The sequence below is a fragment of the Symphalangus syndactylus genome, chromosome 3, assembly GCF_028878055.3.
Source record: "Symphalangus syndactylus isolate Jambi chromosome 3, NHGRI_mSymSyn1-v2.1_pri, whole genome shotgun sequence".
In the NCBI taxonomy this organism is placed as follows: domain Eukaryota; kingdom Metazoa; phylum Chordata; class Mammalia; order Primates; family Hylobatidae; genus Symphalangus; species Symphalangus syndactylus.
The window spans coordinates 129,462,134-129,486,136 of NC_072425.2; the positions used below are offsets into that span (position 1 = coordinate 129,462,134).

Genomic DNA, 24,003 nt, shown 5'->3' on the forward strand with positions numbered 1-24,003 from the left:
ATCAAGCTGGGATGCTATTTTTCAGTCTCACCCCACTTCTTCTCTTCCCTCAAGGTAAACAAATTCCCCTTCTCTGTGTAGGCTTCCCTGATTACCCTAGCTTAATATGAACTTTTCTTCTGTTGAATATTCCCATCACTCTGTGGGTAATATATGTTGAACTGTTAACCAAGTAAATGTTAATTCATTCTTTAACATTTTTTTAATGTATGGATTATAAAGTCCTTAAAGGCAGACACCTATTATCTTCTTTATAATCTTATTAGCTCCTAGCCCTGTAAATAGTGGGTGCTTGAAACATGGAATTGATCGAGCATCTCAGGTTTGTCCTCAAAAAATTGTGCCATGCCCAGGTCTTCATGTCACGTGGCAGCTCATCACACTACATTGTATTGTATTGCATCACTATATTGAAAAGCTCGTACTACAGACAGACTTGTACTCTGGAGCCCCTGCTGAAGACACAGACCCAGTCATGAGCCCAATCCTCCCGTTACATCTAATTTGACTGAGGTGTATCCCTTATGCAGTCATTAATCAGTTCCTTTGTCAAGATTTTAAATAAAGAGATATGGAGCTTGAAATTAAAATGCTTCCCTATTATTAATAGCATGTCTGGAGAAAAGTCATGTAGGTTCCATTCAAGAGTTCATGAAGAAGAACAAGTTATAAGATAAAGAAACTGAGTAAGCAAAGGCAGCTGCCAAGAAAGAAGAGATGAGGAAGGAGCAGTCATGCTAGAGACTTAAAGGGGTGAGAGTCTATACGGCCTCTGAGAGTCAGCTTTTGTTTCCAGCAGTTTTCCAATATCCTCTCCCAAGAGGCCTCTGTCTCTGTGTCTGTGAGTGTATGTACATACCTGGGGTAAGTTTGGTGGGCTTCTATTTCTGGTAACCAACGAACATAGAGCAGAATAATACGTGGGCTGGAGGTAGAGACTGAAGCATGCAAATCCAAAATAGGGATAATTGTTCAAATATTTTTAATTTTAAAAATTTATATTAATATTTTAAAAGTACTTAAAAAAACAAGATCAAAAGAAGACTCTGTGGGCCGGGTGTGGTGGCTCACACCTGTTATCCCAGCACTTTAGGAGGCCAAGGTGGGCAGATCACCTGAGGTCAGGAGTTTGAGACCAGCCTGACCAACATGGTGAAATCCCATCTCTACTAAAAATACAAAAACTAGGTTGGTATGGTGGTGCATACCTGTAATCCCGGCTACTTGGGAGGCTGAGGCAGAATTGCTTGAACCTGGGAGGTGGAGTTTGCAGTGAGCCGAGATTGCGCCACTGCACTCCAACCTGGATGACAGAGCAAGACTCCATCTCAACAACAACAACAACAACAACAACAAAAAAGATCCTGTGAATACTCAACTTGAGGTAGCTGAACATCTGGGTTCTTCCTGGAGAACCTCCACCACTCCACCAGCATTGCTCACTCTTCCTGCTTCCCTGTGCCTCCTGACATGGAGCAGACAGCATAGCTCACCCTCAACTATATCATCAGCCAGAAAAAGACTCTTCTTTTTTACTTGTTGAGGTCTTTCTTTCCTTTTTTTTGGGGGGTGGCGGGGGGGGGTCAGAGGTAAGTGCTGGATTGGGAGTGACAAAAATGAAGGCAGAAGAGAGCTGCAAGTGTTGAAGAGGTAACTGAATAACTCTTTAAAGGTAATTAGGTGTTTTGTTTTCTTTTTTTCCAAACTGTTGCTGGATTGCAGGCTACATTTAGGAATAAAACTAAATATGTTGATAATATTATGTAGACATTAAACAAAGGAATTAATTAAGTAGAGGCCGTGATAATAGCAGAGAGAACTTTAAAGCATGGCTTAGTGCAGATTATCCACATGAAAAGTGTTGGCGATATAGAGTATACTTCAAATGGCAGCAATTATGGTATTAACAAAAAAATTAATACAGACCAAAGAGCCTCTCTAATTCCAAAGTCTAAACCTTGGGGAGTAATGTTATCTCATCTTTCCTGGGGAAATGCTCATGTTTTCTCTTCAAAATAAGATTTCAAACTCCCAGAGGACTAAGCAGCATAACCATCTAACTATCCTGTCTCAGCATCTAGCAGAGAACTTTAAGCAACAAATGCTTAACAAATGTCCCATAGTGAGGTTTGCAGAGATCTCTGAGAATCTGACTATTGCTAATTAATGGACTCTCAAGGGCACTGCTTGGCAGCTATGGCATCTGAGAGGCCTGGTCCAGGGCGAGGAAGGCAGCATGGAGCCATCTCACCAGGCCAGAGCCATCCCTATGCTTCCCGGTGTTTGGTGGGAGTTCCCAGTCTGAAAGGAAGTGTGTACCCCTGCCATTCAGGCATGTCCAGATATTTCTGAGAACAGGCCTCTGGAAGGCTATCTTCTTGAATAGCTAAGGAACTTTAGGAATTCTTGAATTCTTCAAGGAATAAGAATAGATATAACAAATTTGTCCAATCAGTAGACCCTTAGCCATTTGAGAGAAGGGGAGTAAGCTTTTGTGGGTGACAAATAACAGAGACCCATTCAGGGTGCCCCAGGTGATGGCGATGTATTGAAGAACACATGGGCAGGTGAGGAAGCCAAGAAAAGGCTGCAGGCTGTTCTCCTGTGGACTGGGAAGCCATGGTCTCTCCAGCTTCCCCATTCCTGCGACTCTGCCTCTGCTTTCTTTTTAACAGCTCGTTCTTCCTTCCCTGCTCAGGTTACCTCCAGCCATTCCGCTTCCCTCCCGCTTGTAGCTGCTGTTCACTCACAACTTCACACCCCATGGCTTCTGCTCTCCAGTTGCCCTCCGAGTTCTCTCTGCCTCTGCCTTCTTTGCTGCCTATCTCAGAGGACTCCTGGGCAGCTTGAGTCATCACCCTGTGTGCACCCTTTCCGGGCCATTATCTTCCTGCCAGGTCATGTCATGCCATGAGTCAGATGTTTGCTTGAGTTTGCAGGTAGGGTTTTGGTACCTGAACCCTACCATTCATACCTTCTTCCCAGGGGGCTTCCCTGCTGAGGGAATATACCAGAAAGAAAATAGCCCAATGGGGGAAAAAAAAAGCACTATTTTTATCAAGCATTACCTATCTACTGAACAATGGTTAAAACTGCCTTGGAAGATGTGGCTTAAGCCAGGAGACTTAAGTGAAGCTTCTCTTTTCCCCCAAATCCATTCATCCAGTCCCAGGTGTAGAAGCTGGATTAGAGAGGGCAGAGGAAGGAGGCCAGGCCTGACTCAGGACACCAGCCTTGCCAAATGGGAAAAGTCCAGCATCACCTGAGAGCCCAGGCCCACTTATTGAACCAACCAGTTGGAAGGAAGGAGGTAGACAAGAAGAAGACAAAAGATCCTGCTCATGAAGGCTCATGAAGGCACATGAAGGCACAGTTACTTACCCACTCTTAATAGTGACCTGTTTAGAGTTTCATTGATGTGATGGCCAGGAGTCACATGTGGCTACTGAGCATTTGAAAATGTGGATAGTCCCAATTGAGATGTCCTGTAAATGTATAATGCAAAGCTGATTTTGAGGACGTAGTCCAAAGGAAAATAATGTAAAGTACCCCATTAATATTTTGCATATTGATTATTTGCTTAAATAGTAATATTTTGAATATGTTGGGTAAAGTAAGATTATTGAAATTAATGCCACCTGTTTCAGTTTCTATTTTATAAAATGCAGTTACTAGATAATTTTAAATGACATATATGGCTCCCACTAGATTTCTTTTTTTTTTTTTTTTTTTTTTTTTTTGGAGACGGAGTCTCACTCTGTCGCCCAGGCTGGAGTGCAGTGGCGCGATCTCGGCTCACTGCAAGCTCCGCCTCCTGGGTTCACGCCATTCTCCTGCCTCAGCCTCTCCAAGTAGCTGGGACTACAGGTGCCTGCCACCAGGCCCGGCTAATTTTTTTTGTATTTTTAGTAGAGACGGGGTTTCACCGTGGTCTCGATCTCCTGACCTCGTGATCCGCCCGCCTCGGCCTCCCAAAGTGCTGGGATTACAAGCGTGAGCCACCGCGCCTGGCCGGCTCCCACTAGATTTCTGTTGAACAGCATTGTTTAGTCCAAATGTGTTGGCTATCGGGGAACAGCTAGGAAGGCTGTAGGGTCAGGGCACACATCTAAGAGAAGGAGGGGGAGAGAGTGGGGCTGCAGTGGGGACATCAAGGAGCTATCATCTGCAGCAGTGCAGTTGCTGATTTAATCAGCTGTAACCAGGACCATGGGGTCACATGATCCAAAGCATGGCAATCTGCGCGGAAGGAACTGCTTGTGACCTACCCTTAGATACTGGTCCTGAGCCAGGCAGACACTCAGGCATCTTAGACTCTTCTCCATTATGATTAAATAAAAGTTATTTTATTTGTTCATCTATTCAACAGATATTTAGTTAGCTCCTGCTATGTGCTTGTACTCTTCTAGGCCCTTGGGAGTATAGTCTTGGTGGAAAAGAAAAAACCCCAATCTTAGGAAGTTTGATTCTAGTAAGGGAGAAAAGATAATAAACAAATAAGAAACCCGATCTCCCTGTATCATAAAGGGGTAGTGCTATGAAAGAAAACAAGGCAAGGTAAAGTTACAGAGAATGCATGGGAGGCAGTGGCTGCTGTTTTAAAGGATGGTTAGGGAGGACATTTGAGTGGGACTTGAAGAAGGTAAGGGAGTAGGCCTTGGAGGTACCTGGGGAAGAGAGCCTACATCAGGAGCAGGAGCAACGTGGCCTCTCTGAGGAAGTCAGGAGGACAGCATGGCGGGAACATGGTGAGAGAGGACAGGTGCAGAGGATGAGATCAGAGAGGCAGGGGCTGGGCTGCAGCCACTGAGGGCTCTTAGCCATTTCTTCAGACCAGTGGAAGCCACTGGAGGGATTTGAGCAGAAGAGAGATGCATTCTGTCTTAGGTCTTAAAAACAGAAGTCTGATCACTTATGGAGGATAATGTGGGTAAGCAGTTAAAAGGTTATTGCAGTAATCCTGGAGAGAGACACTAGGACCTTGGACTAGAATGGTAGCAGTGATGGATACATCTTGGAGGGAGAGGTTGTTAAATTAAATTTGGCCTGAGGCTGTTTCTGTACCTTACAGTCCTACATAACAAATTGTAACCTAACTTAGTATGTAAACAAACTGAAACCTAACTTAGGAATATCTTTTTTTTTTTTTTTTTTGTAACAAGTACTTAGATCTCAGTCCATCACAAACAGCCAAGCTTCAGCCAACCACAGGCAGCTGACTGATCAGACCATGTCCAAATAAGACAAAGACCCAGCTATAACCAATCAAGTGATTTCTGTACCTGAATTCCTATGTTCTGTCTATAAATACTCACTTCCCACTTTGCAAAACAGAACTCTCTGAACCTCTGTGTGCTCCCCAATTCATGAATTGTTCTTTGCTCAAAGAAACTGTTAAATGTATTTTGTCTGAAGTCTTTCTTTTAACAAGCTGAAAGTCTGTATTGGACATGGAGTAGGAGAGAGGGCAGGAATCCAGGCTGACTCTGAAGATCTTGGCCTGAACAACTATAAGGATGCAGTTGCCATCAGTTGAGATAAGAAGACCTGGAGGAGCAGGCTTAGTCAGGCTATACCAAGATTCAGTTTTGGAACTGTTAAATGTGAGATCTCTAGTAGACCTCCAAGAGGAGGCAGCAAGTAGGCAATTGGATAGATAAGTCTGGGGCTTGCAAGAGAGGTCAGAGCTTGAGACATTTCTCAAGGCTTAAGGAACAAATGAAAGTCACAACATAGAGGTAATACCTAAATTCATGAGATCACCCAGGGAGTGAATATAGATGAAAAAGGCTGTAGGCTGGGGTCTCTCTGCTTAAGGGTGGGGAAGATGAGGAGGAACCAGCAAAGAATACAAAAAAAGGGAATGGCCAGGGAGGTAGGAGGGGAACCAGAAGAGACTGGTACCCTGGGGTACTGGAATTTGCATCCACACCTGACCCCAAAGACCACATTTTTCCCACTCCACTGCCCAGCATCTCTCTTAGCACTTACTGCAAAGATGTGTTTTCATGTCTGTCTCCCTCTATTAGACTGCAGATTCCTTAATATCTCCAGGTATAATGCAGATTCTAGCATTTAGCAAACTCAATAAATGTTTAAATTCATAGAAATTTTAAAAAGGAAAAATGGCACTCTGACATTTTTGTCATTTAGTTTTCATATGCATCGAAAATGAAATTGATGGGTGTGTGTTTTTTAACTCTAATATTCTCTTGGGAGAAGGGGGTGAGGGAGGTTGAGGTAGCAGTGGGAAATGGCAAAGGAGCACCACTGAATGAAAGGGCCTTAATCTATGTTCCCCAGGCTCCAACTTGGGCCTTGTGCATTGGCAGAAGGTAAGAAGACTGGGCCATCATTACAATCTGGCGAACCCGTGAAGGGCAACATCTCCACCAGGCAACTGTGGACATTTCTGTTGTCTCAGATACTTGTGCCCCCATCAGGGGAACTAGCTATGGTGTCCCCAGGCTTGGAGCTCAGCCCTGAATCTGCACAAAGCACAGTGCCCTTGCGAATCATCTTCCACACTGGCATCTCTCTGAAAATCAAATTCCATTTTGTGCTTAGCTGCAGTGGCTGGATAGCTGTTTTATTATTGATCAAACAGCAGTCTACAGACAGCCGCCCTGAGATTAAAAAAAAAAAATCTTAAAAGGCTCCCTCAGTTAACTCAGGCAGCTATGATTCCAAGTCAGAGAAACAAGCCCTGTGCTTATTTCAGGACCAGAGGCCTAGCTGTGTCAAGTCAGAAGCTGAAAGCCTTTATATCTGACTGTGCTGGATTAAGAACTCCACGTAGCTACACAACCCCGCACCATAATGCTTTCATTACTATGATCAGAACAAACCACACACACACAACTCTTCCCAGACCACACTTCTTCTAACAGGTTACCGTCCCTGACTATATCTGAATTAATGTGGAACACTTCAGTCACTGGGACAGTTGCAAATATCTAGGTGTTGGGCACCATGTAGCCAGCATCCTCAGTGAGACAGCATAGGGGTATTGCTTCCTGCATGTATTTTATAGCAGTTGTCTCCCAACTTTATAGTATCTGTTCATAGGGAGATGGCACCCTTCCTGTTAAGATGGCTTCCTTGGAAAAAGAAATTGGATATTGTACTAGTCATTTTGTATACCTTACACACATAGGAATGTTTTAGACCCATACCTCTCTGTATAAGGTATTTAGACCATTTAATTGTAAGTTAAATGCACATAGAACTTATGTAAGGTCTCAAGCTTTTAAGAAATAAAGGTTGGAATCAGACCCAGAAAAATAGCAAAGGTGAGACTCAAACCCACTACTTTATGCTGCTGAGGGGGAAGTGCTGGGAGAAAGGGAGAGGCTGGAAACACAGCTGAGGGGATTGTCTGCGAAATAACAGTAACTTGAAAGAACAATCTCCTTCCCTTCTCCAATTCTCTCTCCAGACTGGGAAAAAGAATGGCACCTTGTTTAAGAACTTACTTAATCCAGCCCTTGTAAATGGTGATTTCACAATATTAGCAGGGTCTTTATGTAACTAAAGGAACAGCTATTAAGGAGTGGGACGCTCAGTAATAGGCCCATTTTTAATTCTCAGTGGCCCAAAGGGGTACAATTTGAAAGGAGTTTGGGAACTAAGGAGAGGAATTAAACTCACACTGATCTGCACAGTGATGTCGAATATTAACTCCATTGTGGGCTGAGATGGCTTTGCAAATTGAGATAGTTAGGTCATATTTCTTTTCCTCCTTATGTTCTAAGAATTAATGTTCATCCTTGAGAGGTGTGTGTGTGTGTGTGTGTATGTTAATATCTGTGAGGCTCTTTGTGTCTGATTCAAAAATTGCTTCTAGGCCGGGCACAGTGGCTCATGCCTATAATCTCAGCATTTTGGGAAGCCAAGGCGAGTGGATCACCTGAGGTCAGGAGTTCAAGATCAGCTTGGGCAACATGGTAAAACCCTATCTCTACTGGAAAAAAAAAAAAAAAATTAGCCGGGTATGGTGGTGGGTACCTGTAATCCCAGCCATTTGGGAGGCTGAGGCAGGAGAATCACTTGAACCCGGGGGGCGGAGGTTGCAGTGAGACAAAATCGTGCCATTGCACTCCAGCCTGGGTGACAGAGCGAGATTCCATCTCAAAAAAAAAAAAAAAATTGCTTCTAGACCTGTAATATGTACCACACAATAGCCATGAGCTGCATATAACTATTAAAATTTAAATGTATTGAAATTAAATATAATTAAAAATTCAGTTTCTTGGTCATACTAGCATCTGGATACTACTTTACTGGACAGCACAGATATGGAACGTTTCCATGATTACAGGAAGCTATATGGGACAGCATAGCTGACCACCCTCGAGCGCAGCTAGCAACTCACACTTGCAGCGTGACTCCAGAGGGGACAAAATCGGGAGTGCCAAGTCACACCTGAATTGTCCTGAGGCATGATTCCAGATTGATTGACTGAACAAATGAATGAATACATGTGATAGTGGAGTACAAGGCCTGTAAGGGTAGGAGGCTGTGGACAGAAGAGGGACGCTAAGCTTCGAGAGTTTAGATGGGACGCGTGGATCTTGGGGTGTGAAGGGCAGGTGTGGTGTGGAGGTAAAGGACGTGGGGAGAGAGGAGGCCAAGGTGCTGTGAAAGAAGCGCTTGGTGAATCACCATGGGTGTCTTGCACCTCTTTCATTCTTTCTGATGCTTGAAAGAAAAGAGATAAAGGCAGGACCAAAGTAGCCCTTCCTTCACACTCAAGTGTCTTAAAAGGTGGTCTATACTTGGATCTACCGTTTCACTGAGCTCTTAGTGAGATTGCTTGCAGACGTTGAGGGAGTCATAAAATACCTTCTACCTGTGCAATACCTGTATCTGCTTCCTATGGCTGCTGTCACAATGTGCCACAAATTGGGTGGCTTAAAACAATGGAAACTTTATCCTTTCACGTTTTCAGAGCCTAGGAGTCTAGAATCAAGGTGTCAGCAGGCCATGCTTTCTCTGAAAACTCCAAAGAAGAGTCCTTCTTTGCCTCTTCTGGCTTGGCACCCCTTGATATTCCTTGGCTTATAGGTGCATCACTCCAATCTCTGCCTCTGTTTTCACATGGCCTTTGCCCTGTGCATGTCTGTGTCTCTGCGTCTAAATCTTCCTCTTCTCATAAGGATACCAGTCATTGGATTTAGGGTCCTTTCTTATCCAATATGGCCTCAACCTGATTCCATCTGCAAAGCCCCTATTTCCAAATAGGGTCACATTCACAGGTTCCAACTGGACATGAATTTGATGGGGAACTATTCAATCCTGATTAAAAGTTGCCCTTTACCTCTTGGTTTAATGCAAATAGAAATAGAAATCTTATCTTTACATTTATTTTCTAACTCATTTTAGAAAGTTTGCTGGTATCTGCCATGCCCAAGAAGGCTGTACTAGGTAATGGGGACACAAGGAAGGCTAGACACAGCCCTTAAGCCCATCCTTAAGCTCCTTGGAATCTTGTGTGTGGCTAGGGTTCAATTTCAGTTTTTTTCTGGGAAGCTAGTAGTGAAGAGCCATTTTGTTTTATAAAGTTTGGGCATGTGAGAGAGGAAATCAGAGACAGCAAAGTGGAGAACCCAGGAAGCTTAGGGAGCAAGCTAGGAGTGGGGGGAGTCACACCTGGAGCCAAGTTCTCAGTTTGAAGAGTGTCTTCTTACCCTAGATGCTTAAATAAACTGTAAAACCTTAGCCAGAGGAGGTGTTAATAATATCACCTCCATATTATCCCTGTGCAAATATAATTTTGGGGTGGTTATATGAATTATGTTAATGGAACTCCCTTTGCAAAGGAAATCTATTTTGATACCATTGTAACTTATGGCAATGAACAATTTTCATATACCCAAGAGTTTTCTGGATGTTTTAATGAGCCCTCCGCAAAAATGGGATTTTAAAAAATTGTCTCTTTATTAGAATTTGATATTGACTCACCAAACAATAATGAATTTCTCTCAATCTAGCCAGGAAAAAAAAAAGAGAGCTGGGGATTATTTTTTCAAATGAGATTGATGAAACTCAGACGTTCAATTAAACACATTCCCTGCACTCTGCCTCTGCCTCCTGCCATTCTGCCTCTGCCTTCCACCTTCCCCAGAGCCTATCAGGGCCATCCTTGGCAATACTCCACATTCCTTAGGAGGTAACTACTTACATATACTTTGTACAGGAGAAAATGCCTAAAAAGTGACTTAGGTGTTTTTATTGGGGTCTGTTTTAGTATGCAGTTGAACTTTGCATGAATCACTCCCTAGCCCCAATCAAATGTTTTTCTTGTGGAGTGAGGTGCTTTAGCTTGGTCCAGTTCCCCTGGGGTGGAAGAACGCTCTGGCTGGTACTGGATAAATCTGATAAACAGCTTCACCATTGCTCATATTAGTCCTTTAGAAAGATCTATAATGGTTTTTGTGCAAAGCTAAGGTGAAAGTTGAGTGTACTGGGGCTCTCTTTGGGTAACCTCCAATTACTGTGTCATTATTAATAGAAGCTCTTCTGTTTCCTCTCATTTGGGAACTCAACTACAGAGATTCCCTCTCAGCTTTTATGTCCTTTTCATTTGTTTACCACTGGTTGGTGAATATTTTCCGGTGGGGACTGATCTACTGGGTGCTAAGGAGTGTGGCCAGTCCTATATCTTTTAATTGAAGTGTGTGTCACACTATTTTTCTAAACAAGAAAATTGTAGTGGGGACAGGAGAACATTGATTATAAGTGAAGTGCTATTAGAAGAATTAAAAGGCTCAGAAGGTGAATTTCATTAATGCTGTGTTATCTTGAGAGCCTGGCCCCTTGCTAAAAACCATCTGGCAGATCTCATTTTCTTTCTTCGGTGGTAAAGGTCTGTGGAGGTCTTAGAGAGTCTCATGAGGCCATGGAGAAGCTGGATCCTGAGGGCAGACCAGGAGTCACATACAGTTCCTCTTCGGACTGCTGATAGGAATTTGAAACAAGACTTCTATTAACACAGAGATGACCTCCCTTCTACCAGGACCCTGTACTTTAGGTGCAAATTTGGAACTGTGATGAGATGAAATGGGAAAATGAAGCAATTAATTGAGTTGGGTGATGAGAACCTGCTGTGGAGAGAGAAAACATGGCGTTTAGCCCCAAATTTTCCAGCTTTATCTTCTAAAATACGCAACTAAATTCCAACCCTTCAAATAGGCTTCAGATGAAAACTTTTATTTGGCATAGTCTGAACTGTCAAAATGTTTTATTACACAAGAAAATGTGTACTGCTAAGGTTTCCAAAACAGACACACTTGCCAGTTGCAGCCATCACAGATCAGGTGTGCAGTGGGTTGGAAAGGCTCCCACCTCTACTGTCTATTGAGGGTAGATCCACCCGTTGGTGGAGACGTGTGAAATGTCTTCCAAAACACCCTGCTTGGTGTTTGGCCCAGTCAATAGGAAAAGAGATGAGACCCTAGGAAAAAGGTTTTTAAGAAGAGTTTCTGCTTCTCAGCAACACTTTATGTGACGGTGCAGACATGTCTTGTCAGCTCCAGTGTCTCTGCCCGAGTCCCCTAGGATGGCACTTTGCATGCATGCAGTATAATATTTAGCAAGTAAATGTACAAGGCCTGTCACTGAGGCTTCAAAGCAACTTTCCTGATGAAATTTATGTTTCCAGCCATTAGTATAATAACCATAATCAATCTCATTGCCAAGCACACAGAATCCCTGTACAGGCAATTCTCAGTGATGTGATGTAACTGATATGCCAATCAGATAAATATTGTGTAAAATTGCACTAAACTACAGTGACAAATGGCATGTTATATACACATTACAATCGTGTTTTTCCTTAAATCCATCTCAGTATTCAAGGGCATCAGATTAAAGTCCATCATCAAATCAGTGAGTGACAGAGTTGGAGGTTATCAGGTCTTTCAGGGTATTTAGTAAATACTAAATTTGTTTTGTGATAAATATCACAAAACAAACCAAAGCAAAACTTAGTAGCTTAAACAATAATGATGTTTCCTTTTTCATGATTGTGCAACTGAGGCTGGGTTCAGCTGGGTGGTCCTTTGGTTCAGTGAGTGGCTTCTGTGGCTGGGCCATTCAACATAGCCTCCTCACTCCATGGCTTCTGCCTCAGCAGGGATGGCTGCAGTGGCTGGAGGCCGGCCAGGGCTTCCTCTTTTTCTCTTCCTCTCTTCATGTGGCCTCTCCAGTGGGTTGCTGGATCTCTTCTCACAATTGTTCGGGATCCATGTAAGAGCATTCCAGGAGAACAAGCTCCAGTAGACAAGTGCTAATCCAATCTCTGAGTCGTGCTGACTAATGTCCCATTGACCAGAGCGAGCTACAGAGCCCATGTGGGAAGGGACTACACAAAGAGAGTGTGATTATAGGGAGGGTGTGGCTCATTGGTGGCCACCAGAATAACAGTCTGACATACTAAGAGTGTTCCCGACTGGGCCCAGGAAGCACACACACACTCTCTCTCTCTCTTATAGCTTTGGATTGGAGTATATTACTCCTGCCACCAGGAAGAGCTATCCTCTGTGGCTCTAAAATTCATCATAGCCTCTTCCTCCTCCTCTTTTTCCTTCCATCCTTCCTCCTTCCATTCCCTCCCTCCCTCCCTTCCTTCCTCTTATTAATTTACATAAGGTCCACCTGTTTAAAGTGTACAATTCAATGATTTTTAGTTCACAAAGGTGTATAACCATGATCATCATAATCCAATTTTAGAATATTTTTATCAGTCCCCAAAGAAAACTTGTACCTATTAGCACTTGTTCCCCATCTACCTTCACATTCCCTGTTTCCAGCCATAGACAAACCATAAATCTACTTTCTTTATACATTTGCCTATTCTGGATATCTCATATGAATGAAATCATACAATATGTGGTCTTTTGTGACTGGCTTCTTATACTTGGCATAAATATTTTCAAGGTTTATTTGTGTTATAACATACATCAGTACTTCATTTTATTTATGAATAATATTCCGCTGTTTGGATAGATATACCACATTTTGATTATTCACTAATCAGATGATAGATATTGGGTTGTTTCCGTTTTTGTCTAAGTAATGCTACTGTGAACATTCAGGTACAAAGTTTTGTGTGAACATACATTTTCATTTCTTTTGGGTAGATATCTGGGAATGGGATTGATGGGTCAAAGCTCTACATTTAATACTTTGTGGACTGCCAAACAGTTTTGGAAAGTGGCTGCATCACTATACATTCCAATGTCTGTTTTTATACTAGTAGAGGGCAGGTACTGTGCTGTTTAAGATGGCTTCTTAAGGAGTTAGAGGAAAGACAAGATAGTATCTCAAAACTACTTTTGGCCTCAGAACTTTGGTTCAATGGTTGATTCCTAATGCTGAAACAAATAATGGAATTAACAGAAATGTCTGAGTATTTTGGTGTCCTAGATTTTAGCTTCTAAGACATCAAAGGCAGCAGTGGCGTGGCTGTGGCCTCTAGGTTCTCGGCTTCCCAGACGATAAGCCTTTGCATCATGGTCAGATCCATCTATCTTGGCAATTCTGCCTGCATCACCCAAGTGCCGCGTCCTCAAGGATGAGGGCATGAGGCCATTAACACTGCCATGGGGAAATCTGAGGTAGACTTGAACCACTTTGTCAGAGTTCAGTAAATCTCTGCCTAATCAAGTTCACTTTCCAGCTATTTCTTGTTTTGCTGACTCCCAGCATTTTATCCTGGCCAGCCAATAATCTTGTGGCCCAAATTCCTGAGATAAAGCTGAGGGATATCCAATTCAAAGCCCCAAGAGTTCCTAGCATAGAAGAATTCCCAGCTACTATGTTCTGCTTACAGCCTAGTGGAGGTGTTTCTGTTGTAAGAATCAGAGGCCCTGAGAGGCCAGGGAATTCAGGTGTGTAGACTGAGGGGCTGTTACCTTTCTCCTTGACTTGGCTAGACAGCCAGGGAGTCATTTTTCCTTACCTCTCCTCAGCCCCTCTTTGGAGAGTCAATCTCCTGAAGTAGTAGCTCAGGTTTCTTTTAGATACTCTTGGATTACCTCCTACTTGATGGGTGTGGGGTGGCTGGATCTAGCAGGAAGAATCTGGCCCCCCACTTGGCATTACTCATTCCAACCTGCAGGATCCCTTGTTCACATGAAAACCAAGTCCCCTCTGAGTCACCACCTGACATAAACAGGCTCCAGCTAGAGCCTTGTATGTTGAAAAATATCTTCATAAAAATATTGCTAAATCCATATTAGTGGAGTCCTGAAATGCCCCAAAAGGACGGGCCCTTCTCTGGACTCCTATCCTCTCTGTGTTGAAGTTGTCCACACACTCCCCATCTACGACAGGAAACTCTGGGCAGCTGAGGGCAAGGCTGGCTTTCTTGGCAGTTGTTTTGCCACTGCTCTGTTGCTGTATATCACAGAGAGGCTCACAGTAAGCATCTGAAGAGAGAATGAATGAATGAATGAATGAGGAAGTGAGATAAAGGAGAAAATGTGTCCTCCTGTATCTGATGGGCTCCCATTAGATGAGGAGCCAATCTAATCTATCTATGTAGCTCCCAAGTGAAGACCATGGCCCAGGAAATGGATGTTGTGAGCAGAGTTGCTCTCAGTATAAGGAAAACCTTCCTCAGCTTTAGAACTGCTGCCTTAGGGAGTAGGGGAACTCATTTTCGTTTGTGCTCAAACAAAAGCTGGACATCTCTCTGGAGGAATGAATGAGAAGATTACTGGTGAAGAGCTGGATGACTTTTGGATCCCTTCCAATTCTGAGGTGATCCAGCTGTCACTGGGGTAGCTGTTTTCCCAAACCAACCGTGAAATAGATGCAACTCTTCCTCATACATTCCATCACCAGGTATTTGGGAAATAATTAATTATTTTTTGAGGCAGAATCTCATTGATCTGTCATCCAGGCTAGAGTGCAGTGGGACAATTTAGCTTCACTGCAAACTCTGCCTCCCGAGTTCAAGCAATTCTCCTGCCTCAGCCTCCCAAGTAGCTGGGATTACAGGTGTATGCCACCATGCCTGGCTAATTTTTTGTATTTTCAGTAGAGACAAAGCTTCACCATGCTGGCCAGGCTGGTCTCAAACTCCTGACCTCAAGTAATCTGCCTACCTTGGCTTCCTAAAGTGCTGGAATTTCAGGCATGAGCCACTGTGCCCGGATGAAAATTTAGGTTGGACTTAAGACCTTGTAGTGAAAACTGGGGAAGGCAGCAGCTGCTCTGTCCCCCATGTCTCCCTGGGGTGTATCTCCCAGTCTCCCTCATTGGATAGCAGCCTCTGGCCTCTTCTTTGTTTCTCCAGCTCTGTGTCTCCCCATGTTCTCATGCTGGGATCTTACCCCTTCCCTCAAGATGTCTCTACTCTTCTTCCCTGGGTACAGCCACTGGACTTCTGGGATCCTCTCATCTTGTACTCTCATGCCCATCACCTCTGCTCCCACCCACACCATTAGCCAATGAGGAAGCCTATGCCACTAGGCACCATCCCTGTGGAAAGTGGTTTATGTGTTTAAGGACATGGAGTTTCCTTTAGAATCTTTGTTGACGAACATTTTCAAATTCAGACGAGAGAGGGGAGAGAAAGCAAGAAAACAAGTGAGCACATGTATCTTTCTCTTTTAGAAGAGCCTAGAACCTCCTTTTCTTCCAGCCTCACAACCTCTACTCCACCTAGGAAGAGGAAACAGGCACCATTTGATGTTGGTGAGGTCATGGAGAGTGGTGATGAATGTGAAGCTTAGTGTTCCCCAAGAAATAGGGTCAACATCCTCAGGAAAGCCTTCCCTAGTCCCTAAGATTAGGAGAGCAGCCCCCGCCTTCCATGGCTCCATATGACTCGCCTTATTATACCACAGCTGTGGCTTTATATTTATTTGTGAATTTATTTGATTATTTTCAGAATTTTCCATAATGTTTTAAGCTCCATCTCTGTGTCTCTCCCCATATTCTCATACCGAGGGCTATGTCTGTTTGGAATCATTATTGAATCCACACAGGGCCTAACAAAAGTTCTGGGCTTGGAGTAATTGCTCAATTAATACTTGTTGAGTGAATGAATGAATATATGGAAATGAAAAGAATATGATTTCTAAAAATATGGACAGGCAGTCTTTGGCATGAAGTTAATCATCACGGTTGTTTGCTCAGGTACTTGAAGGGAAACCAGATGAAGCCAGATGAGGGCACCCACCACCCCAGCCTCACTGCCTTTTACTTCCAGGAACTAGAACTCACCCTCCCATTTCTCAGTCAAGCCTGCAGATGCTGAGACCAGTGCTCAACCCTCACCTTTAGGGAGGCTGCCAAACAGAAAGAGAAAGTCTTTGGTATGCCTGTGGGGCCAAAGGACAGAGACGTCTTCGTTTCATAGGGAAGGTGCTTAGTCAGTTGGAAAGGGGGAGTGGTTAGGAAAAGCGGTGTAAAGTAAGGGCTTAAAGGGAGAAGACTGGGGAGGAAAGAGAAGCAGGAGGCATAGGGAGTGAGGAGTTTCCATGAGGGTTTTCTTCCAGAAGCCCGGGTGGGAAAGCTTGCTCTTTGTTTAGTGCAAGGGTTCAAGGTGGCCAGACCAGAGACCGGCACTGATGAGGATGAGTTCTCTGCTTGCTGAGTGACAGAAGAGAAGGGAAAGGGAGGAGGAAAGAAGATCAAAGTCAGGTGCAGAAGGAAAATTGCAGGTAGGCCAGGTTCACTCATCAGCTTATTTGCATCTAATATGAGCACTGGGATGACAGAAAATGATGCCTACAATTTCAGGGCAATTACATCCAACTATCACATTCTCTCCTTCTCCTTCCCCCGTGCTGCCTCCAGCCCCAACTGCATGGTTCCACTGTAGACCTTGAAGGATGGTGAGGAAGAAACAATGGTGCCAGTGGGTCCCTGGAGAGGGGACTGCAGGAGATCTGTGGGGAGGGGCTGCAGTAAGTCAAGAGTCTGTGCCTGTCTCCACCGGCTTGCCTGCCCACTGCCAAACTGCCTATTGCCCTGTTTTTGTTTCTTGTTTATCTGACAGGATCACATACATACATATAGTTCCTTGTATACCCAATTAATTGGGTGGAGTACTTTGATTTGTAGCTTAACCCTGCCCTGTACTTAAAAGGTCTGGGTCCCAGAGCCCCATGGCTGTCTCACATGGTTCCCTAGCAACCAAATGAGACAGGGAAATGTGCAGTTTCATCACCACAAGATGTTAGGTCAATTAATATTCATTAGCAGTGCCTGTGTTTGGCTGCTAGGAGACATTGTGGGGAAAAAAAATCTTTGTTGCTTGAGTGGGGGATGGAAGGAGTGAAGAGACCAATGAATATGTATATTGTGTACTGAGGATGTGTTTTCTTAGACTAGTACACTGGCCTGTCTGCACATGTGCATGCAAGATTTTAAAAATTAATCTTTGTATTTACAATTATCCTTCTAAGTTTATTATATGGAAATAGATTTCAGAAACAATAGGAAAGTTGTACCCCAAAATATTTATCATGGCTCATTCAGGACACCTAAAATTATACAATTCATAGTGATTTTATTTATTCTATAATTTTTTTTCTTATTCCATTGTATGCTCAGGTGGGAAACTTGGTTGCTTGAATAATACATAAAAGAAGCATGGGAGGAAAAAAATTCAGAAATTTCGTGTGTACTCATCATGTAAAGATAACAGCTTTTAACCTGTTGTTGTATGCCCTTTTAGTGTTCTTTTCCTTCCAGAGAACACACACACACACACACAGTCACATACGGTTTTACAAAAATATCATTTTATATATACTGTCTTATAGACTACATTTTATAACGTGGCATTGTCATTACGAACATTTTCTTGTGTCTAACATCATTTTTATTAGTCACATATTTCAGTGATTGTATTTCCTATGGTTCATTTAACCAAACTCCTATTTTTATTCATGCATTTAGGATGTTTACTTTTTTTGCTATTAATAATGTTGGAATGAGTATCCTTGTACATTCATCTTTGAGTCCTTGTCCAATTATTTCCTTAGAGCAAACTCCTAGAAGCAGAATTACCCACTTAAAGGTCTTTCACATGCTGTGTCATGTTTTCTTTCAGAGAGAACAGAACAATTTCCATTTGTACCAATAGTGAATGAAGGTACTCTATGATCTTCTTTATAAATAACACTGGAAAAGATCATGAAGTTCCCAATGTCCAATATCTGAGTTTTATCAGAGACTTCCCTTTATGAGGCTAAAACGAGAGCCCTGGCTCCCTTTGACGGGGAGGGCACATATTCTCAAAGAGGGGAATCTGGGCTGCAGAAGACATGATTTTGACTTGACCCAGCTAAGTATTTTCAGGAAATTTGTCCTTCATAGCCCCAAAGTGCAGCATGAAACCAGCCAGCATCCAGGTGCTCCCTGCAGTGAGAGTGTACACCACTGGCCTCCAGACTCTTGCCTATCCTGTGTTCCCGATGTTTCTGCCCACCCCCCTCCGCTGCCCACAGCTCTAGTTTTAGTCTCATGGCTCTGGTTGCCCCAAGCCCCAGCTCCAGGAAGATGACAGAGGGATCAGGCAAGCCCTGAGGTGAGTGGTAAGCTTTAAGGGCTTGTCTCTGGGAAAGAGAGAGGACAGGTCTCAGTTCCCTTGGGAGTCCTGAGGAGGAAGACAATGTAGTATCAGCAAAGGCCAGGGGCACCTGTGACCTGAGAAACAGGTGAATAGAAAACCAAACCAAACTGCTTCAAATTAGGGCAGTCCTTCCAGTTCTGCTCTAATTAAGAACAGTTTCCTTTGTACTCCTAGAAAACAGAACTCCCCCCACCCTCAAGCTAGGTGGGACAGGAGGTGGGGCAGAAGAGTGAAAACAGAAGGCTTATTTGGCCCCCCTTCCTGGGTTATGTTTAAAAATAGGTTCTGGTCATGGATGACCAAGGACCATGAGCTAAGCTTCCCAATCAATGGAACCAGCACAGACACTTGTGCCCACTGGGCCAGGCTGGGCAAAAGAGCCCACTCCAGAAAAAATTAGTGGGCCTTGATGGGAGAAATGGGACAGAATAGGGCAGTGGTTATTTATTGAGGTGTGTTTGGACCAGCAGGAGCTGCATCATCTGGGAGCTCATCAGAAATGCAACTGCATGGGCCCCACCCAAGCTGCTGAATTGGAATCTCAAAGGATAAGGCCTGGAATGTGTGATTCACCACATTCTCTATGAAGCACTTGGGGACAGGAGTTCTTTGCAGAATATGGGGACAGGAGTTTTCAGTCTTGGCTGTATCTGCCATCCCGTGAGATACCAAGCAAGCCTCTTTGTCTGTCTTGGCTTTATGTAAGGATAAGTAGACTTGATACTTTTTCCTTCAACTCTCTCCTTGTTAGTATAATCATTTAATAAGGTATGCATGTGTGTACACATGTGTATATGTGTGTGTCTGTGTATGCATGCACATGTGTGTCTATATATGTGCATATATGTGTGTGTATGTGTTGTGTGTCTGTGTGTGTGTGGTTAGTTTACTCTGGTTCTTCTTTTCCCTTCACCTTCCATTCCCATGAGATGATAAAGAAAGCTTATTGGAAACAAAAACTCAGAGTCAAAACCAACCAGTGATGTTTACTGTGAAGTCATCTGAGAAACAGGATGTTGAGGTGCTCTAAGGAGCTGCTTGGCAGCTCCTAGCAGAATAATGGGTTCTCCTGTAGAAGCAGGACACAGGTCCTTACAGACAGAAGCACAAATAAAATACCAGTGGGATTAGAGGTGATTTAAATTTATGGATTTCTGTCAACTTTATCACTTTAGAAAATGCTCATTCCAATTGAACTATGTTTTCTTTTCTCTTAAAATTAACTGGTTGAGCTTAAGTTTCAATGAAACATTGCTATCCAAGTTTTAAGGGCTATTAAGGGTTCATCACATTAGTGAGGTCCATTTGTTTTAGGATACACTCTGGAGCCAATGTGTCTGGGTTTGAGTGTAGGCTCTAACAGTTACAAGTGAGTAATCTTGGGCAAGTCACTTAACCGCTCTGTGCCTCAGTTTTTTCACCCACAAAATGGAAATAATAGTGACTAGCACAAAGTATTGTTGTGAGGATGACATGGATCAATATATGTGAAGGACTTTATAATAAACACAAAAGCACTCACTCATCGGTGGGAACTGAACAATGAGAACTCATGGACACAGGAAGGGGAACATCACACTCCGGGGACTGTTGTGGGGTGGGGGAGGGGGGAGGGACAGCATTAGGAGATATACCTAATGCTAAATGACGAGTTAATGGGTGCAGCAAAACAACATGGCACATGGATACATATATAACAAACCTGCACATTGTGCACATGTACCCTAAAACCTAAAGTATAATAATAAAAAAAAAGAGAAAAAAATAAACACAAAAGCAAAGTACTGGTATGAAAACAGACACATAGACCAATGAAACAGAATAGAGAATTCAAATAAAGCTGTACACCTAGAAACATCTGATCTTCGACAAAGTCAACAAAAATAAGCAATGGAAAAAAGACTCCCTATTTAATAAATGGTGTTGGGACAACTAGCTAGCCTTATGCAGAAAAATGAAACTGGACACCTTCCTTTCATTATATACAAAAGTTAACTCAAGATGAATTAAAGATTTAAATTTAAGACCTCAGGGCTGGGCACAGTGGCTCAGGCCTGTAATCCCAGCACTTGGGGAGGCCAAGGTGGATCACCTGAGGTCAGGAGTTCGAGACCAGCCTGGCCAACATGGTGAAACCCCATCTCTACTAAAAACACAAAAATGAGCTGTGTGTGGTGGCATGGAACTGTAATCCCAGCTACTCAGGAGGCTGAGGCAGGAGAATTGTTTGGACCTGGGAGGTGGAGGTTGCAATGAGCCAAGATCATGCCATTGCCTTCTAGCCTGGGAGACAAAGCAAGACTCCATCTCAAAAATAAATAAAAAATAAATACAGAATTAAAAAATTAAATGCAAGACCCCAAACTATAAAAATCCTAGGGAATATCATTTTGGACATTAGCCTTGGCAAAGAATTTATGACTAAGCCTTCAAAAGCAATTGCAACAAAAAAATTGAAAAGTGGAACTTAAGTTAGCTAAAGAGCATCTGCACAGCAAAAGAAACTATCGACAGAGTAAACAGGCAACCCACAGAATGGGAGAAAATATTTGCAAACTATGCATCAACAAAGGTCTAATATTAAGAATCTACAAGGAACTCAACAAGCCAAAAAAAAAAAAAACCCATTAAAAAGTGAGCAAAGAATATGGACAGACACCTCTCAAAAGAAGACATGCAAGCAGCCAACAAACATGAAAAAAATGCTCAACATCACTGATCATGAGAGAAATGCAAATCAAAACCACAAGGAGATACCATCTCACACTAGTCAGAATGCTATTATTAAAAAGACAAAAAACAACAGATGCTGGTGAGGCTGTGGATAAACGGGAATGCTTACACACTGCTGGTGGGAATATAAATTAGTTCAGATCCTGTGGAAAGTGATTTGGTGATTCCTCAAAGAACTTAAAAGAGAACTGCCATTCGGCCCAGAAATGTTATTAGTGGGTATATACCCAAAGCAAAATAAATCATTCTGCCAAAAAACACCTGCAATAGAATGTTTATTGCAGCACTGTTCACGATAGCAAAGACAGGGAACCAACCCATCAGTGGTGGACTGGACAAAGAAAATGCAGTACATATACATGGAATACTATGCAGCCATAACAAAGAATGTAATCGTATCCTTTGCAGCAACATGAATGGAGCTGGTGGCCAAAATCCAAAGTGAATTAATGCAGGAACAGAAAAATAAATAGCAGATGTTCTCACTTACAAGCAGGAGCTAAAGATTAGGTACACATAGAAATAAAAATGGGGGCCCGGCACGGTGGCTCACGCCTGTAATCCCAGCACTCTGGGAGGCCAAGGCAGGCGAATCACCTGAGGTCAGGAGTTCAAGACCAGCCTGGCCAACATGGTGAAACCCCATCTCTACTAAAAATATAAAAATTAACTTGGTGTGGTGGCAGCCACTTGTAATCCCAGCTACTCGGGAGGCTGAGGCAGGAAAATTGCTTCAACTCAGGATGCGGAGGTTGCAGTGAGCCAAGATCGCACCATTGCACTCCAGCCTGGGCAACAAGAGTGAAACTCTGTCTAAAAAAAACCAAACAAATAAAAATGGGGACAATAGACACCGGGGACTATTAGAGGGGTGATATGGTTTGGCTCGGTGTCCCACCCAAGTCACATCTTGAATGGCAACCCCTACCTGTTGAAGGAGGGACCTGTAATCCAAACATGTGAAGGGAGGCAGGTGATTGGATTATGGGGGTGGTTTCCCCCATGCTGTTCTTGTAATAATGTGTGAAGTTTTTTTGTTTGGTTTTTTGTTTGTTTGTTTTGAGATAGAGTCTCACTCTGTTACCCAGGCTGGAGTGCACTGGCACGATCTCAGCTTACTGCAGCCTCTGCCTCCCAGGTTCAAGCAATTCTCCTGTCTCAGCCTCCCAAGTAGCTGGGACTACAGGTGCCTGCTACCAGGCCTGGGCTAACATTTGTATTTTTAGTAGGGTGGGGGGGGTGGGGTGGTTACCTTGTTGGCCAGGCTGGTCTTGAACTCCTGACCTCAGGTGATTCAACCCCCTTGGCCTCCCAAAGTGCTGAGGTTACAGGCGTGAGCCACCGCTCCCAGCCCCTGAGTGAGTTCTCACAAGATCTGATGGTTTTAGAAGTGGTGGTTTCCCCTGCTCTTCTCTTTCCTGCCACCTTGTGAAGAAGGTGCCTGCTTCCTCTTCTGCCATGATTAGAAGTTCCCTGAAGCCTCCCCAGCCATGCAGCTGGGAGTCAATTAAACCTCTTTCCTTTGTAAATGACCCAGTCTCAGGAAAGTTCCTCATGGCAGTGTGAAAACGAACTAGCACAAGAGCGAAAAGGAAGAGGGGGCCAAGGGCTAAAAAACTACCTATTGAGTACTATGCATACTAGCTGGGTGATGGGGATCACTTGTCCCCCAAATCCCAGCATCATACAATAAACCCATGTAACAAACCTGCACATGTGTTCCTGAATCTAAAATAAAAGTTGACTCTATATATTACATATAATATAAAATGTATATATAATTACATATAATATAAAATATATAATATAAAAATATAATATATGTAATATATAATATATATAATATATATATTCACTAAGTACTAAGAATGCAGCTTGTCATACTTTGGCTCTGATCACTATTCAGGTCAATTTGACTCAAGTCTCTTCTGTTCAAATTCAGAGTCACGTGGCTTCTCTGAAGCTCAGCCTTGCTGGGGACAGGGCTGGTATCAACTTTCTCTGTCATTTCTGCAGCAGGATCCAGCTGCATTTGGTGCTAACTGCCTCTCATTTGTTTATGAGGTAACTGCTTTCTCTCTTTTCATTTCACTCTCTCTTCCCTCCAATTTCCATTTCTTTTGTGAAATGGTTAAAGTGCTTGACATAATTAGCTGTTAATTGTTAGCAGCTGTACCCATTATCAGTTTAATGCCTAATTAATTGCAACAATTAATGCCGCCGTCCTGTCTTAGGAACTGTTGATGAGGGAAGACTGGTGTTGTTGAAGTTATATCTTAATTAATTTACCTCCAATTTTTAGTATTTAACTAAAAATCCCAAATTGGAAGCTGTTTTCCTCATATGAGTAATTGATGAGCAGAAGGTCTCAGTGCAATGCACAGTGGCCTGGGTCCACCCTTTGCAAGTTGAATGTCCCTCAATGTCAGTATCTGCAGTCAGGGAAGTGGTTTCCAGCAGCCACCTTACTAGATGGCGGGGCCCTGTGCACAAATGTACTCTTCTCTGTAAATTTTTCTGTGCTGTATTGTTTTGAGAAAATGACAAGCCAAGAACCTCAAGAGCCAACAGCTTCTTCCACCAGACTTTGTTCAAAACTGCACTGGAGTACATATCCCATTGTAGATGACTTGTGTGGGAATCTGACCTGGGTTGAGCATCTTCAGGGCAAGCCT

The 24,003-nt window shown here is 43.2% G+C and overlaps 1 long non-coding RNA gene across 1 annotated transcript in view; it reads left to right on the top strand.

Moving 5' to 3' along the window:
* LOC134736250 (uncharacterized) overlaps positions 1-24,003 on the top strand; it is a 144,823-nt gene that overhangs the window by 17,096 nt on the left and 103,724 nt on the right. The window lies entirely within an intron of this gene.